We start from the raw sequence: 19,682 nt of genomic DNA, 5'->3' as shown, positions 1-19,682 counted from the left end.
TCTCTCGCTCCCTCGTGCGCGCGCGCGCGCGACCCTTTCTTGTACTCAGAAAGCGGTTGTGAAATAAATCCTGTCTTGTCGACTAAATAGAAATTGAAATTGGAAATGGGGAAACAGATGGGAGCGCGTGCGGAAACTCCGTCCTGAACTTCAATGTGTCACATTTTCTTTTTACATTTTATCAAAGAGATATTTATAGATTTCGATTCTCTCTTCGGTCCTATTCTTTTTTGGGTTCAATACTTGCACAACATATGATATATTTGATATCTTCGTAACAAATCTAAATTCACTTTTCGTAAGTTAATCGCGAGCCGAAAGGTCACGGAGTCAGGGGGGAAATATATTTTCAGTTTACGTTCGCCTTTATGAAACCCTTCGGGGAATATTGCCTTTTCCGTATCGTTACGGACCGATCCGGATCAATAGGAGATATAAAGAGCCGATCGTGGGTAATTTTCCACCGGAAACGAGAAGGCACGAAAGCCGGCATTTTCACAAATTTCTCGACATCGCGATCGCGATAACCTTCTCGCGACACGCAACACGATTTGGGTTCGATAGGACCGAGGTTCACGAACGAAATTTGAAATGATGAAGAGTTATGAGTGAAAAAGGTTCATTGACATTTATGTGATCTCGACATTCCGAATGGGCCGATTTGATTATCTTCCTCTCTTTCCCTTCTCGTCCCCCCTCTGTCTCTGCTGTACAGCAAGCGGTGGTCTGTCCATTTCGTATTTTTTTTTTAACGGCGAACGTCGAGGACCCTGCAACGCGATTACGTTGAAGAGCCGTTACGGATTCCTCGTAGAATCACGGCGAAAATCGCGAATGCCATGTCGCGTTGGCGGTCGGTCGCGTATCGAGTTACGTCATTTAGCGTTACCGAAGAACTTGGGATTGCATTAGGCTAATTCGCTGATCGGCAACAAACGCGATTGCGGATTTTGTGTACGATATGGTCGGACGGATAGATGAAGAGACGGACAGATGGACGGACGGATGGGGTGGATCGTTTCGACGGAGTTACGAGCTCCTCTCCCATTATGGCTCGGATGTATCGCTCGTTGTCCTCGATGGATATCCCCGTGCGTTTGATGCCGTTTGGTCGAACAGCTGGAATTTTCAACGATTAACCGACGCTTAAGAGATTGTATTACACACAATCATATTAAAAAAATATTGAGCAACGATTGTGTACCAACGCCGACCCGTATCGCGCGAGTTTTTTTTAATTAAAAACATTTACCGAGCCGTTTTCGCCAACGAACAACACTTTCATTACGCGGGAGATGAAACCGGTGACTAGAGCGTAAAGAGAAATTAAATAATAAAACGTAATAAAGAGAGAGAGAAAGAGAGAGAGAGAGAGATGTAAGATTAATTCTTGTCTCGCGTGACACGAGGCAGGGGCGGTCTCCGAAAGTTTGGGGAAAAGTTTCACGGAAAGAATGCGTAGCACCGAGACACCGAGCATGACGTCTTTTTCTCCGTGCACGGAGATGCGCACCGCACGGTGGCGAAAGACGGCATGCGAAAACGTTAGCTCATAAAACTTTCAGCTGCAGCGACCGTAGGACCTGCCGCTCGGTAAGCAGGGAAAGCCTGTAGAGTCGGTCGAAAGGAAGGAAGAGAGGTCCGCACGTCGCCGCGCGCGCTGTAATACGTGGGCGCGCTTTCCTGCTGACTAATTGCCGCGTTATAATTACACGAGAGGCTAATGCGCGCTTATACGGATCGGTAGATATTCGCATTTCGGGGCAGGACCCGGTCTCTCTTTCTCTCTCTATCTATCTATCTATCTACCTATCTATCCCTTCGTCTTCTCCCTTCCTCCGTTTATCTCTTGGCTTTATATTAGCCTAACGCAACTATAACTATGCGCCTGCTGTTACGGCGCGAAGAATTAAGCGGTATCAAAGCGTGACCATAAATCTAATTATACACAGGCAGGGCGGTATCGTGGCGTGCCACTTGTAACGTTGCGCGCGCGAACGTTGTAAGCTCGCCAAGCGCCACAGGCTGAGGCGAACACGCCCGAGTGCGCGCGCACGCGCGCGCGACGTATAAGTTCGCGTGTAATTAATTAAACGCGAGATGACAGACACTTCGCTCGCGAGCGCGAGCGTACACCGTAATAGCTCCTTTAGCCGAGCGTCGCGTACACATCGGAAACTTTGGGACAATATAGCTCACATATCAGAAAATATAACGGAGGCGTCGCGCGATGACGCTTGTTGCTTGTTAGCGACGCGCAGAGTAGCGTAATCACGCACTTAACGGGATTAATGCGGGTACACTCTGAATGTGAGGCTGGAATCCTGCGGTGAGCTTCACCGCTGTTTACTTTTACACCGAGAGAGAGAGAGAGAGAGAGAGAGAGAGAGAGAGAGAGAGAGAGAGTTCCGAGCGGACTGTTTTCCAACCAGGTAATTAACGCGGCATGATACTCTGTAGAACTTATCGGCCGGAGTCAATGGGAATGTTTCATTGATGGAATATTAAAAATCATATCGTTATCAATAGAGCGAGTGTAAAAATAAAGACGACGTTCGTTTATATTTACTTCGCGGCTGCGCTGCACGCGCAACGACAATCACCTTCACCGTCCGTTTAACGCTCGCTTTGTCTCTCTCTCTCTCTCTCTTTCTCTCCGGTACATATTTAACTTCAAGGAAATCGGTTACATGTAACCGCGTAACGTCCTATCTTCGTGGCCTTGAGAGAATCCCGACGTGCGCTCGACGTTTCGCCGTCATACTTCATTACCGTACTATATTCGATCAATCTAAAAAAAGAATCTCTATATTGATTCTATCGGGCACACAGCGCGCGTTCCGCCTGTTCTGTCCTTGTCGGTATCCGTGCGTTCTCGAGGATGCAAGAGGGAATTTAAATAAAATCGAGCATAATCTCTTATCACGCGGCCGATCGATGGCGACGGGTTACGTCGGAAAAGCCGGATCGGAGCAATTCTTTTATTGGCGGCGCCGAACTCGTATCCATGCATGTATCCAGGTTAATGTCCCAGCTGTTGCCTGTCGATACACCACACACGCGGAAAACTTGGGGCGCGCGTACACGTGTACGTTCGCGCGTTATTAATGACGCGTAGTCTCGTGCTCCTGCTATCGACATATTGTGCAGGACGGAGCGGCAAGATTTCTTCGATTTTTCGCGTTGAGAGATTTAGAAAAGGGAAAGTAGGTGTTTGGGCACGGATCTCTCCTTCTACTCTCTTACCATTAGTTGAATTTTGCCTAAGAAGAAGGGGAACGGTATCGTATTTACAAAAGCTGAAAATACCCTTGCAATTTATAAATATATAACGCTGTAAACGTTGCGCAGAACTAAAATTATTATACAGGATATCTCAGATCAACATGGACAAACTTAACAAGCGTGTAGAACGGATTAAGACGAATCAAATAGTTCTCTATTATTTTGTATACAATATGCAAAATTTCAAGTTATTAATGATTGAAAATGGCCATGTATAAAGATTTTCGTAAATAATAACTAAAAAACTTGCGTGTTATTTGCGAAATGATAAAGAACTTTTCTATTCAGAGTAATGTTCAATCTACAAGTATATGACGGTTGTTGTACAAGTTCCAGATTTGAAGATTCAACATAATGATGTCGTTATAGTCACACATGGTCATTTTCAATAATTAATAACTCGAAATTCTGCGTGTTGTTTGCAAAATACGGGGCTTTTTTGTTCATTTCAATCTATGCTTCGCTCTCACAAAATTTGTCCATGTTGAACTAGGATATTCTGTATATATATGATAAATAATTATTAAATGTGGTTTCTATTTGTTTATCATACGAAGGAAACATGTAACAGTAAAACGAAATCTGTTTAGAATTTTTTCATACTTCATAGTTCCAGTTTATACGAGCAGCTACTACTCACATATCGTTCTGTTTTTTCCACATCTCTCAACACGGTTTCGATTCCATGATCTATCCAGTACTATTGCCAGTACAATATATGTCGGTGACTTCCGCGATCGCATGGTGTTGCTTCGCGTCGCGTAGCACGGAAAGCGATCTTCGACGCAGAATCCGAAGAAAAGAGTCTCGCGTGGTGTCACGTCAATCGTCCGCCTCGCGGAATCGCGGAAAGTGAGTGTTGCACACACTTTCGAAAAGCGGCCCCTAAAAGCGTCGTTAGCGGTAAAAGCATCGATAATGCACGGCGTGACGTACGAAAACGCTCACGTTGCCGGCCGTAATCTAATATTACTCGGCAAACTTCGCCTCCGGGGTCACTCGCGCCGGTTTAACGTGAAATATTTTGTTGCTCTTGCGTAGCTGGGCGACTGTGCACTATCTCTTTATTGACTTCTGGAGTTTAGCCACGCCGCGCTGCACTTTTAACGAGTCGCAACGGGCCGCATACATACGCCCGCGCTCACCGACTCCACCAGCCGCAATCTCGCGACTCGTTTGCTGTAACTACTGTTTTGCTTTTGTGCTCCGTGCGTCCGCGCGAGCGCCCACGTGGCATGTATATATCGTCTCGTGAATTGTAAAGTCCGCAGGAATTGCGCAATGTGGTATTGTTGCGGGGGTTTTTTTATTCTCTCGCACGCACGCTCTCCCGCCGGATGATTCAAAAATGCAGAGACCTGGAAATTAGACGCGTGGATTATGTGGCCGCGAAGATTCAGCCACACCGATAGAAAATTATAGTTAGTTTCGGCGCCGAACATATCCTTTAATCACATAAATAGTCAGGAGAATTTTCTGGTATGTCTATTTTTCTAGTAAGTGTTATTATAGTGCCAATGATAATAACCTTATATCAATGTTGCTACTATTATATTATATGTTTATGCTTATATTATATGTTCTGCCCCGAAACTAACTTTAATCTTCTATCAGTGTAATCATTAAAATCCGAGAAATAAACGGCGAAGCGAATCTGAGATTTAAGGTGTTTTAATTTAAGGGGATGTCAGAGTGGTTGCCGAACTCCGACAGAATCCGGGTAGAAATTTAAAACGGATACTAGAAAGCCTCTACACAATTTTTCTCTAGTTCTATCTAGGCCCTACACAAAAATATGACGCTCGTACAATTTAGAACCAGTTTTGTAAATCTAACTAGGCCCTGACTGGGCCCTGTGATCCTGGGCCGTAAGCCTTGTTACGAGCATCCACATCAGTGCCTATTCAGGGCCTATTTATGAAATTCTATTCTGGAGTTGTCTTTCTAGGCATTATCTAGGCCCAACGAAGACAGGCCTATCTTGGGGCGTGCCTATCTAAAGCCACGACAGAACTGGGGCACGTCCCGATTAATTTCTACCCGGGAAGTGTCGGTAATAAAGTGATTGGTAACATTTCGTTACGACGTTATCGATGCCATTAGACATATGGATATGTGTATTTGTGCACGAGGAACAGAGAAAATGATTGATAATCAGTCTTTATCTAATTAAGCTTCTCGCTCTTACGTACATATAAGCTATGTGTTAGTGTGTGTACACATATTAAAAAAAAATACAGTAACGCCTTTGATGGTAAATCCCGAAACTATATATAAACCATAATGCTCTTTTTCAGCTTACCATACTAATAATTTCGCACACATTGACACTTCATTTTCACGCGCGTTATTATTATTTGTTAAATTAAGCTTCTAAGCTTAATTCTAACAGTTGAGTAATATTTTGTAATGCAGTTTATGCCCTGTCCTGACTTTCTTTTATTCTCATAATCTGCAGAACTTTTACTTATGAAGCAAATATTATCTTACGTTGACAACTCTAGATGGCATATTGAAATAAGAACTAGCGAAAAGAAATGCAGCTTTCTTTCGTTTTCGGTATAAAGTCGACCAAAGCAGGCTATATGTATTATCATCATGCAAAAAGATTTATGATTCTACATAGCCAGAATAGCGTGCCCACAAAATTTTGGTGAATTCTGGTGAATTCTAACACTCCGACATCCCTTTAAGATGGTTTAATTTAAGCGGGGAAATTGTACGAAAGTTTTAAAACGATTCGGTGAGGGAATTTTGGATGCAACGATGTAAAAATTTCGTCGTATCTTCGCGCGATAATTCGACGATGGAATTTTACCGTGCGCGAACAGTCGAGCGTGCGATAATTTCTACCGGACGGAGAGATCGCGCTGAATCACATCGTTCGTGTTTTACGCTTTCGTACGTCTTGTCCGTCGTTGCAGATACATATGTATCGATCTGAAATTCATCCGCCGCCGGGTGACGATACGGTAATTCAATCGCGAAATTTTGCACAACGTCACGCGTGTAATCTCGCGTCATCGCAAAACGACGGTGGGTTATACGAAGCATACAATTTGGTTAGGGGATTATTAGGAGTTCCACTATGTTCAACAAGTGTTTCAACCGACCTGAGCTTAGAAATGGCCCACAAGGATCCAATCTATGCACTGTTTATATGTTGATGACCATCGCTGCTCTGTGTTTATGAAGCGATTGCATTCCTTGATCGCTGGTAGCCTGCAAGACAGGAGAACATACGTTCTTAGATTGATCGTGTTCGCTGAATTGTAGATTGCAAAATTATCGAAATATTTATATAAATTGTGCATGTATGAGTTATTTCATATCTCAATATGGAAGCAAGCGTACGAAAGTTTTACAATTCTTTACTTTTGAGATCGGATGGTAACGATCTTAATTTTTAAGCGCTGTTCTAAAATTTCCTCGGATGATAATTTTTCAAATATAATACGAGAAGGGAAAGAACGAAAAAGAGAGAGAACAATTCACTTCAGGATTAAATTTTCACTTAACAATGACGGGCACGAAATTACGCGGGGAATAAAGTCTGGTTCGGATTTACACGGAAAATCCGCCACTCTTAATTCTTTCGGCACGATTTATGACGGGATCGGATAAAATTTTCGACTGTTCCCGCGGTAATTTTATAATGGTTTCTATTCTAATTACGAGTGCGGGCGAACGGAACGAACGAGCGCGCGCGAACGTCATCGAGAAATTGGATTTGCACGCGCCAAACTAGCCTGAAATAGACGGTCTTACGGCGGATCCATTTAGATCCATGTTCAAATTACTGAGGCGTGTTGGACCGTCAGATTCGAGCGTATTGGATTTTCGGATGAAGCTGTGCAATTCGACGAGCACGGAAGTCAGCATAACGTTAAGGCGTGCGTTCGCACTCGCTCGCTCGTCCGCTCGTTCGTCCACCTGCCCGCTCGTCTCTCGCAATGGAAGCACTCGACACCCCGTACTAGTCGATCGTTACCACCCTCGCTACTCGGCTCCATCGAATTTTCGCACGCCGTCGGCGGCCATCGTAGCGTCCGGCGATCCTTCGTTCCGTCGAACGGAGAGGATTCGCTTCTTGTAATTGATAGCGAAACTTACGGCTCACTGCCGACTCTCTTACGTACAGAGTCGCTTTTATGTCCGGCACCGATGGCGCGTATAAAGAAAGGGGAGGGAGTGCGCGAACGTGACCCGTTAAATTTATATCCCACTAAGTGCACGCGCGCCCGGTAAACGCGAGATGTTCGTCGAAATTACACACGGTGGTTTCTCTCTTTCTCTTTTCCGCTCTCTCCATTGCGACGAAAATGTGAACGGCGGACGGACTAAGACGATGCGTATTTAATGAAAAGCTGCGCGCGACAGAGACTCTCAAAGCTGACCGTTCGCGGCTCACCGGCGTGCTGGCGAACTTTTGCTAACGTTGCGGTTGCCAGACACAGCGAGAACTTGTGGCGTTGCCTGGAATTTTTCGACGACCCATATACGGAAAACTTTACGCGCGCAACTTTTCCTGGCATTTTCGACCGGTGGCCGGCGATCGTACGTTCTATTTTTGCAGGTCGAGCTTCACCGTGCGACGTAGCTCGCTCGCGCGTGATAAAAGATAACGTATTGGTTTCTGCATATTAAAATATACGCGTGTCTGGGCGGCGTATAAAATAAGAGAAACGGATAAGTGTCGCTGTACGGTATGGATCGGGTTTCCGGTGGGAGCGACGTTTAAATTTGTATTTACTGAAATAGAGGGAGGATTTCATTCAGCCATTTTATTCTGGATTTTGGGTAAATTTAGCGAAGATCATATTTCAAAGGATATTACAGTTTCCTTGCATTTAGTAATACTGGCTATTCGCGATTGAACTTGGCTAGATCGGGCTCACGTTTATTTTTCATGTAAACGGAGAAAATATTGTAGTAATAAATACAATCAAATTTTAATAAAATTGGACTATACTGATATTATGATCAAGATTATTATATTTTTACTTAAAAATACTAAACACTTTTTATTAGAGAACTGTCGTTGAAAAATATAATGCGGATATATGTCATATTTGGTCTCTTTCGTTACATTTACTATTCATTTAGTAATTTATACTACAATTTCAATATAATCTAACTTTATATAGAAATATTGTAAAAGAAATATAATTTTAATATATTCTTTATACTACTCAATATTTTCTCTGTGTATGAAACGTAGTAAAAAAGCAATTAGCTAGTTGGCACAAGATGTTCACTTTTGTATTTTCAAAGAAAGAATCCGCAAAGAAGTAAATTCCGTAGCGAAAGAATCAGTAGAAATAGATAGTTGCGGCTTGACCAGCAGTAGAAAAAGAATCAATAGAAATCGACAGTTGTGCTCGGTCGGATCGCCAATGTTGACTGGAGGTTTCCTATATGTTTTTTTATTTCTTTCTATCTTATTCTTATTATATATTTTATACACGTTTTACCTCAATATTATACATAGAAATGCAATTAACACTTGGCAAAAGACGCACGCATTCGTGTGTGAAGAAAAAAGAATCTAGCAAAGGAATGTCGTAGGAGAAGAATTGGTAGAAAGAGATAGCGCGCGCGGAGCCGCAGTAAAAAAGAAAGACTCGGTGGAAAATGATGGTTGTGGTCAGGGCAGCAGTGGGAAAGAATATTTGCGGTCGGACCTGCAGTAGAAAAAGGATCAGTAGAAAAAGACAGTTGCGGTCGGCTATCTTGGCACGGGGTTTCTTAGCTTACGTTTCTTTCTACAATTCCTCCCCGACCACGCTATGATTTATATTCGACGAGTTGATGCAGGGTGTATTTACGGCCTAGAAAACACGAGATATTCGCGCCACGTTTCCGAAATTCGTTAGAAATACATATGCAAGAGCATTATCAAGAGAGTGGCGCGGCGTTGCGCCACATTGCACGTGTACACTTCATTATACGCGGCCACTCTGTTGTAATGCTGCTTCATAGATGTAGATGTATCTCCCAAATCAGAGCACTACTGTGTCGGAATAACTATTCATACCAAAACTAAGAACGGATGTTTCGTGCAAGGCTTAAAATCGCGCTCGTGTAAGTTCTTCGTAACGTAAGTCGCGGTTTTCGAGGATTACAAACGCGTTATGCGTCAATTGTACTCTTGCATTGGGGCTTAATAGTTCCGTGAGATCTAAAAGTTATTTCCTTCGTGTTGAAGATGCAAGTGTTAACAACTTTATCATTATTTTAATATGCAGGTATAACGACGGTAAAACCGCAAATAAAACGTTATTTCGTGCATAGGTGAATTAAAATGGCGCCGAAAAAACGTCTAGATTATTAACTTTTCCATTATCCAACTTTGCTCTGTAGTTTTTATCTCTCATTGTACGTGAATTCATGCAAACTTAAATAAACGTACACATATTCCTAAAATTATTTGCCTCAGAGAAATCTTTTCGTGTAATATCGCGCGTTTAAAAAGGCATACGTTGCGTCGACGGATTGTAATTTGCTCTTTGCATTTGAATTCCGAGAGAGACGCAAAGCTTAACCATTTTAACGACCGGCAATAAGATACTTACAACGAACTTAGTAATAAGATACTTTACCGTAAGGAGCATCGAGTCAGTTTAAGTAATGCTATAACGGCCCGCGAATGTTGAAACGAGTATTTATAACTGTGGCTGTATGTATATATATCCGCGCTCGGGAATCCAGCAGAAAGAAGGGATTATAGGGGGAACCAACGGTTTTGTTAAAGTGGAAGTCTGGAATGACCCAATTCTGAAAAAGAAGAGAAGCTTACAGTCTTTGAGAGTCGTCATACATTTTGCGTGACGAGGTCGTGTCATTACAGTATTTCATAATCGCCACAATGGAAGTGTCGCGAAGGAGCGGTCTTATGAGAGATAAAAAAGAGAAAGGACGAAAGAAAGAAAGGACGAGAGAGGATCTGCTGATAGAGATAATAGGAAAAATATACGAACTCTCCTCCCCTCCTCGAGTCAACGCAACGCGGGCATTCGAACCTGGGGCTTGGAGTCGTCTCCTCTTTAAGCTCTCGCAGCCGAGGAGAGGCAACTATTTCGATAATTAGCGCTGCAAAATAATTAGCACCTGCGCCGTGTGGCGTTCTTTCGGGAATTATGGGAGGGCCGTTTCGCCGTTCTTTAGTCAAATAATTCACACGGGCGGGCGTCTCGGCCGTTCTCCCGTTACCTCTTAGGTAACACGTTGCAGGAGGTCCTTCCGAGCTGCCATAGAAATTCCTTTCGCATTCCGCCTTCGTCATAAATTAGAGATCCACAATATCCGCTCGCGCAAAGCCACTTAAACCCGAAGAGGCTCTTCGAGAGGGTCTTCGAATAACGCGGGATATCCTCGGAGGGCCGTATGGCGATCCGAGTCCGTGCGCCAATATGTAGTAATACGCCGTCGCTCGAACCTTTCATTCGCCCGCGTTTTGGATCTAAGATTAATCGAATGTCTAAAACTGCTATCCCGGAAACGTCGCGCGAAAACGCGACAGCTTTTTCTTTCCCGCTATGTTCGCTCTTTCTCTCTGAGAACGCGGTTCCACCGACATCAGTTAACTCTAGTTTTATTTGGTTTAAAAGAGAGAGAGAGAGAGACTGAGAGAGAGACGACGTGAGAAAACGAGACTGTAGTTAAATTGTAGTTAAAATTCATCCGGGTCTTTGTCGCTTTTTAATTTTAATTCCCGGGGCGTGACGGGGAGTCGTTCGAACTAGGATGAAAATTAATCGATTCCCCGTTCCTCTCCGATCTCTCAGCCCGGAAAAGAGACGGATGGTTACTTAAAAGTTACGTCTCGCAGTTAATCGAAATAAATCGGTCATATGCAAATCGAATCCATTCGCATGGAACGCTCACCGGGACGCTTTCGTCCCGGTCGCTCGGCCGCGTAATTCGCCGCGCCGGCTCGTTATTTTACGAGCGCACGACTTACGCCCGTAGGATGGGTAATTGCTGGTCCTGTTTTCGAATTGACTTTCTAATGAGCGTTCTTCGGCGGGCGTTTAATCGCCGAATTATCTTAATTAGTGGATTATTAATATCGGCGTCAGCGCGCGAGCCATTACAGGCAGAAGTCCCGAACGAAGGCAAGCACGAACTTGTTAGTAAGTTCATAACGTTCCTGCTAATTACGATACTTCGCCTAATTAAAACCGCGTATTTGGCGGGAATTCGCCCGTCGCGGCTCGTGTAGCGAGCCCCGCTATTGTTCCGACGATGGAGAGCTGCCGGCTCGCCGCTACCGCTGTAAGTACATCGGCGAAGTACCTCCTTGCGCTCAGACGGAAGCAGCCGGTGACCGGGGTTTATCGACTAGCGAATTAAGAGACTGCGAGAAAGAGAGAGAGAGAGAGAGAGAGAGAGAAAGTGAGAGAGAATCGTGGTGGTCCTATAACGGCGAACGCGTTTCCGCTGCTCTTTCCGTGGAATTCGCGCGAGAATTAATCGCGTGGACGGACAGCGATCGTGTTCGCGCGAACGGACACGGAAACGTCGTCGGTCGGTCGGTCGGACGACGAGCTGACCGCTCCGCCTGCGCAATCGCGACGTCGGCGGAAACTCCGCGCAAGTAGATTCCGCCACGTGTGGCGAGCGAGCGAGCGAACGAGCGCTTCGTCGGTTTCCTTCCTCCTTCGTCGGAGAGTAATCCGAGCGAAGTGATGTCAGTCGGAGGAAAAAGTTTCTCTCTCTCTCTTCCTCTCTTTCTCTTCTCTTTTTTCTTCGTCGGATAGCAGCATCGATCGATCGACGCTTGTTTATCGCCGACACCTTTGCGGACTTTCGGAATTCAGTATTCGCGCCCTATTATTATTAAATGTTTCTCTCGCCCCCCTTCGCCCCTCCCATCCTTGATATTCTATAGTTACGTTGCGGTCGCATATTCCCCGGTATTCCCCGGTACGGAGAACCGCCGTCGTATCACTCGGCTGGGAGGGTTCGTCGCCCGTCGTTTTGTACGCCAAGGAGCGCGCAACCCACCGTCGCCTGAGTCGTTCTCATTTACGAGTAAATGCGCGCTTACGTTTTACGAGAACGGCATTTTATTCCGCGAATATATTTCCCTAGCTCGCGGCGGAAAGGCAGCCCCGCGTGTCGGGAATGTAATTTCGCGTTACGATCGGGACTTCCGTCCGGTTGACGCGCGAATTATACCTCGTGCACGCTTCATCGTTCTACAAATCAATTGTTTCCTTCCCCCCCCCCACCCCCACCCGAGCTTTCATTACTTCACTAACGGTGTTACCGAAGCATTTGCTTTTTTTCGGACGGATACATTTCGGTCGGGAAGGTTACTTCGAATTGCTTTGAATCACTTTGAATCCGCGGATATCATCGAGGAAGGAAGTTTAATTGTGGAGTCGCGCGGGGAAGAAGCGCGTTATATCCATCCTCGGCGTTGCGAGACGTCGGGCTGATGAATTTCTTGGTAATCCCGTTTCGAAATTTATTCGATTCATTACGCCGAGAAGTGAACTCCCATATATTTACGGCGGCAATATATCAAGTAGTCGATTAAGCAATTTGGACATCGCCGCCGTGGGGATGCTGCGAACAAACTGTGGAAATTATATTTAACGCTTTCGCGAGGCAATTAACTGTATTGTCAGATAGGAAAGTTCGAACTATACGCATTTATCATTCTTACCACATTTGTCTGTTTCAATTACCGCGCGGTAGTTTAATGAACGTTATATCGATGCGCCCGGCAACGTTTATTATACATCAACGTGTAATATTAATTACAGCGTAATTTTGTAATTACGTGCACTTTGTCTTTGTGTTTATTAATTATCGCTTAATTATCTGACGTTTTACATTTGTAGAATCGCCCCATTCTTTGCGCGGCCGCGCGTTTTAATATTGGAAAAAGTTGTTCGCGCACGCGAGCGAGTTCGCGATTCCGCTTTCGATAATCCGCGCAAGACGCCGGCCAGTGTGCACAATCTTTATCCCAATATAGCCGTCTTGCTTTCACGTTGGCATTATGAAAAAACTTCATCGTGATCTTCCGCAAATTTGCCCGTCTGGAAGTTTTTCCTTGCATAAAACGCGCTCGGCTTTTCGAAACGGCGCGGACGTAACGACGCGCGCTTTGCGTAGATTGAAACTTTGAGGCTGTCAGGTTTGTCATAACAATAACAACATCCGGCAATCCGATTTGCGTCGGTATTCATAAATCTATAGCGCGCCCCGCGTTATTTTAGTAACTCCCAAGGTCGTGCGCTGTTTTTCCCGAGGGAATCGGAGGTAAAAATAATTCTCCCCGTTCCACTTATCGCGAAATAAAGAATTTCTCTAGATGTAAAGCCATGGCAAGAGAATGACGGACGATAATATCCGTCACAGTACCGCGATTCCTTCGCGCGATATGTAATATCGGCGGACGCGAAGCACACACCTCTAAGACAGTAGAATTTCCATAGAACTTTTACAGCTGGCCCCATATCGGAAAATTCGACGCGCTCTAACGGAATTTTCGTCGGTAAACCCGCGAACTCGTGATGCGCGTTTACAAACTAAGTTTGCCGGCGGGACACGATATAGGGACGTATGTAATGGAACGTACAAACACCGAGGGTAAGTTGCTCTTTACACGCGTATGACGCCGTAAAATATCGCGTAAAGAAGGAAAGTTATACAAGCCAATGACGCTCGTCGGGTTCTCGGTAGGGGATGTTTGCGAGAGCGCCCGCCGCGGGGTCGATGTGTCCTATCGTCTATTTTTCAGTCGCCGCGGTAACCAACCGACGGCTGTTGTGTTCTCAAACATATCCCCGGCAATTTCTTACGGTTTCGCATGTATCATAAAAATGGGCGCGGGGCGCCCTAATTTTGCGTGACGTATGTACGCTGGAATTCCCGGATTCTCCCGTGCGAAATCCGCGCAGGGGACATTCGCCGAGATGTCGGCGTGACGAATATAACCGGCGTTCCTCCGGATTTAGACGTGCATATAAAATCCCAAAGTCTCTCTCTTTCTCTCTCGTATTTAATCATCAGTCGAAAACTCGTTATCCCATAGGGATAATTCCGCGTTGAACTATTTCGATCGTTCTTTCTCATCGCCGCTATTCCATTCAATTACAACGTCCTAATTACCGCAAGCGTAACGGATGACTTCGCTGATAAACACGTCGTCTCAGCGTGTACTCGTGAGAAGAGGGAAAAAGGAATAAAAGAGAAAATAATGCACGCTGATTTATCCCTATAGAGATTAATTTAGAGATATTACACACCGTAATCACCATTACGCGGCCATATTTTTCCCGCGGGGTCGACTGGACGGGCGCGAAAAATTTCTGAATAAATATACTATGCATGCTAACTAAGCTCCTTCATTCTTTGTGCGGCGTGGCGTAAAAAAAATTACAGGTCATCTGCCGTCCGGTAGACAACGAGGATTTTTATTAATCCCGCCGAGACGGCCGGCGTTACCCGCGCTATACCGGTGGCGCGCGGCGCAATTAAACTAACAGCCGCGTTAACAGAATATCGTCTTAGCGACGAACCGGAATGGAGGAATGCGGAAGAGACGGGTGGGAGTGGAAGCAGAAGAAGAAGAAGACAGAGGCGAGGGTAGAAGTTTAAAGCCCGCTTGTTTACGTATAACTCGCTATCCCCCATAAAACGAGATCCCATTACCGCATAATCCGCTCTCCTCAATTTTAATCCTTCGCTCGCGGGTGATCGCGGATTAACAAATCGCCGCCGGCGGGACACCTTCGCTCTCGCGAGGAGAAAAGGAAAGGGTAGGGGAGAGTAGAAGAAAGACGAAGAAATAAAGAATTCGCGAACAGCGCGAAGGAGCGAGCGAGCGAGCGCGCACGAGCCGTTTGATTAATCGCGTCCCCGGAAAGAAGCTCTCCCGCAACTCGGGGAGGACTCGTTGATTTCGCGCACTAATTATAACTTAGCCATTCTTACGTGAATGAGCGAGAGCCCGGCGGTATCTCGCGAGGCGCGTCGACAGGCGCGCAGACAGACGCGCTGACCCGGAAGAGGGGCAAACTTGAATTACGTTCGCGGGATGCTGAACTCCACCCGCGACTCTCTCGTCGCGGGTTGGAGCGTCCCGGATGCCATCCATCTCTCTCTCCTCTCTTTCTCTCTCGCATCCGCGATCTCAGCCGTGAGACGAGACGAGCCGAGACGACGTTTACGGCGCGGCAGCGAGACCGGGGCAAGGCGTGTTCACGATCCTCGATAAGTGATACGTTTCCCTTAATATTTCCGGGATACAGCGTATATACGTAGAATCGTAAATCTCGTCGAGTCTGCGAGAGTATGCGGGAAACGCGTGCGCCGTCCGGATATATCAGTTTAGCTTTATATTCCGATGAAGCGCGCGCCGCGTATTACGGCTCGTGGTTTACGGCGGCGGAATGAGCCGACTCGGGCGGATTTCAGCGTTGCAACCCTCCGCTGGCGAGTGCTCTCTCTACGAGCGGGACCACGAGTGCACTCGTACGCCGGGTACAGGGAGAAGGAGCCCGACCGCGTCGGACCGGTGCGGCTTTTTTTACAAGCATACTCGCTTCCCGTCATATCGCGATAAACCGGAAAAATATGCACGTAGTTTGGGAAGATGTATGGGGTGTAAGAGAATAGGGACGCAGCCGAGATACGGCGGGAGAATAATTCCGCGCGGCGTGCGCGCGCGTTAATATCTCGCGAGACTTGAGCCCGAAAGCGCGTAGCGGTCTTTTTACGAAGGCTCCGCTAATTGTTGTTGAACACTGAAAAATAACTCTTTGCATTGTGCCGGAGAGGCAAAAGAATAAAGCAATCCCTTTTATCACGCTGTCCCTGTAGCGGAATTGCACGGTATATCTCGTAGATACTCGTTTATTCCTCGCGAATACGCCGTAATATCGCGAGGGATTTAATTTCTTTCTATAATACACCCCCGAAAGGAGCCACGCGTGTTTTAATTACGAACCTGTAAAAATTAGAGAAATTTGCCTGCGCTCGCGTAAAAACAAGAGTACGAGCTCGAAATTAAAAACTCGCCATGCAAACTTGGCCGTTTCTCGATACGAATGTTACGTGCGATCGTTGTTTAGCTGCGCGTATATCGAGCGGACGAGCGAGAGAGAGAGAGAGAGAGAGAGAGAAACTCAGTCGAAAATGCGATCGCATCGTCATTCGTCTTTCGGCCCTCTGCGGCCATGGTAATGTCCGTTCTGGCGTTTGTACCGGGGCGACGGTAGTAAATCACCGCGTGTGAGACAAGAAAATATGGATCAATAGACCGCGTATGCAACATTGTGCGTGCACCGCCTCGCGGGTCCGCCGCGCGCGATATGCGCTGCGTTATAATTTCCGCGGCCGTATCGTCGAATAATAACGCGCGCGATAACGCGGAACGGAACGCTTCCGCGCCCGTGGCAATACAAAGATGTTGCAAGAAACGTCGGCCCCCCCCTTCTTCTTGCACGCACGACGTGTTGTACAGCCGCGCGTTCGCCGCGGACATATTAATTTACCACCTCGACGGGGCTATTAAATCATTAGAACGTCGGGAGAGGCGCCCTGGTAGTCGAGGAAAACGCGGAGTGTTTTCGGAAAACGGCTCGTATAATGCACTCGGGATTCTGAAGCACGCTAAAGCGTGCAGGTCGGAGGGAGGGAGATTCGTGTTCCGCGCGGGGATAACTTGCGGTGCTTATGCTATTTTTGAAATAACAAGTGGTTTTCCTACATCTCGACGATCGCACATCGCAAATTTACGCATGAGAATACTCTCATTATACACGAGAAAAATGAAGTCAGCTGTAATAAGCGCGTATTGTGCTCGAAGCGGGGCGTATTAATTCTTGCAACGATCGTGCGGTCGGTGTTCCAGTCGAACGCGATTATTCGGTCTTGGTGAGGTCTTACGCGGTGATTATTGAGTCATAAGTCGCTTTGAGTGCTTAGGGCGGACGATAAACGTTTAGTGTAAAATGTATCTTTACATATGCTGTTCACGTTTTAAAGTGCGGTTTAATGCATATAAATGCAGCCGTTGCTCCTGAAACGTGCATAATTCATTTTGTGCCTTTTATCAACCTCACCACTTTTGTATCGTAATATATCTATGAATTCCGCGATAATAATACTTTCCAACGATGTTGCTCGGCGCACAGTTCGCCACTTCTGTTTCAAAATTTATATACGCGCGCGGTATGCTTGACGTAAAAATGGTACTATAAATATAGGAGAAACGAATATTGCGCATTCGCGTAAAATGCACCATGTAGGCATTAAATTGCGCGATTCGCATATTCCGTTTTTTCTCTCGGGCGAGAGCGCACACGACCCATCGGACCGCCGTATCGAAATTTTCACGTCCGCGCAATTGTACTTACGCTTTAATCGCGTTTAATCGCGCGATGCTTTATACCTTAAATTTAAATCTGTGCTCTATAAATAGCGCTTTGATATATCAAAGTTAATAAAAGCGAAGCGACCGAATTAATATTCTCTACTATTATTTATTTTAACATATATCGAATACGTACATAAATATTAGTAATATTTTAATTATGTTCCGCCATAATATGCAAGAAAGATTCAACTCACATGGAATGCGTTTCGAGAAAAATGAAAATTTGATACATGATTTCAAAAGTATAAATAGCATTGAAGTTCTTTGCAATCGTTCAAGAGATCAAGTATGGTTCATTTTCTTCTCTTTAAGAGTATTCATTGACAAGCTTAACTTTAAAAGATAAAGTTTTTTAATTAATTTCAGGTGCCCTTAAGGCTTGGAGTTTTTTGTTTTATGTAGGAGAACGGACTACTTATTAGTAACAAAATCTCAAAAACCATAATTTGCGAGTTGAATCTTTCTTGCATAACTGTGGCCAATTATAAGGACGTAATTTCCCAGCGACGTTTCAGCATTTTCCGCCGCGTGCGCAAATTTATGAGAAAGTCACTTTAAGCGATGTAGGATAGTTCGAAGGAAATATTTTAGATATTTGACGATACAGTTGACCTAGAATGCCATTAGCTAAGATAATTAACGATTGAAAGAGATGGGCGAGAGACGAGAAGACGGGGGCGCACGGCAGTCGAGGGTTAGCGAGAACTAAATGGGCGAGTGGAAGTTGAGAGGCGAGGAGAAACGAGGTTAATCGAACATTCGGTACCGAGGAATTAACTCGGATAATGGGAGACTGATACCTGGCAGTTGTTTCAATTTTAATCAAAAGAATCTCCTCGGCCGCGCACGTGCGCCGTACGTCGGCTCTCAAAAAGAATTAACCCTGCAATTAATCACCTGCGCCGGCACACGTATTGCTTTTCACTATCGCCGAATTTCCGTGCCGCATGTATTTCTCTCGCGAACACTAGCTAATCTAAATTCACATGATTAAATCACATATGTAAAATACGCGTTAACGGTCTCCATTAGTTTCCGCTCACACATCCTAACAATTTGTCTAACACTTTTTCCCGTTCGCACTCGGACAGCTGCTTTTCTTTAAATTCCTGCTCCAAGCGCTAACTTGGTTTCGATTATGTCGAGAAAGATAAAAGAATGTAATACGTGTACGAAACAGCCCGTGGTGTTGATATTATACGTAGTGAGCGTCGAAGGATGTGTAAAAAACACGCAACGGCTCGCCGGGAGTCGTATGCCTTCGGCATGCGTGAAACAATAACACGCACCCGCGAACGTCTCAATAAAGAACGTATCTAATCGTACACTGAGAAAGAGAAATTGAAATTTTGCGAAGTAAATGTTTTTCATGACATTTTTTTCGTTATTCATTATTGGTTAGAAAAAATTTAACTGCGATAATAGAATATACATTTTTGTGAAATACTAAGTATCTAAATTTTCTTATTAACCCCTTGACATACAATCACGAGTCTGACTCGTTATTCATTTCATGGGCCACTGTGGACCTTGACGAGTCTGACTCGTCAAGCGCTTTTTTCGGCGGACGCCGTGCAGTTTACAATTAGATTACATAGTTGCTTCACTCGTGCGTCGATTCTCGTTTGTTTATAACGTTCGAGATGGCCCAAAAAAAAAGCATCAAACATCAGTTTGTAGTATCAAAAGATATAAAAGAGTATCAAAGGATATAAAAAAATGTTCTTTTATATGGTTGATATAGCTCTCTGTAATGCTTATGTGCTATATTTCAAGTTGCCGAATCAAACAAAGCAATCGATAGTAAGTTTTCGGTTGAATATTGCAGAAGACATGCTATATAATTTGTCTCTTTTTAACTATCCAAAGCGTGGCAGACCGTCGCAATGTTTAGTTCCTTTACATGTTCCAAAATGTTTCGAAATATTCCATACTGTGCAGAACTATTAAATTATTATTTTTTAATGTTATTTAGATGTTCTTTGTTAACATCAAT

The 19,682-nt window shown here is 45.0% G+C and overlaps 1 protein-coding gene across 2 annotated transcripts in view; it reads right to left on the bottom strand.

Annotated features, from left to right (window-relative positions):
• LOC106750036 (5-hydroxytryptamine receptor 2A-like) overlaps positions 1–19,682 on the bottom strand; it is a 137,032-nt gene that overhangs the window by 54,600 nt on the left and 62,750 nt on the right. Inside the window, exon 2 of one of the 2 annotated variants that reach the window (XM_014630071.1) lies at positions 6,399–6,507. The gene's annotated coding sequence lies outside the window, so the exon portion shown is untranslated. Of the gene's footprint in view, positions 1–3,925; positions 3,991–6,398; positions 6,508–19,682 lie in introns of those variants that run through there. The other variant, XM_014630072.1, reaches the window with a different exon arrangement.

Source organism: Dinoponera quadriceps, unplaced genomic scaffold (genome assembly GCF_001313825.1).
Source record: "Dinoponera quadriceps isolate SergipeBrazil2010 unplaced genomic scaffold, ASM131382v1 scaffold4444, whole genome shotgun sequence".
Taxonomy (NCBI): domain Eukaryota; kingdom Metazoa; phylum Arthropoda; class Insecta; order Hymenoptera; family Formicidae; genus Dinoponera; species Dinoponera quadriceps.
The sequence above is the reverse complement of the archived record's forward strand: the minus strand, read 5'-3'. Positions and strand labels throughout refer to the sequence as shown.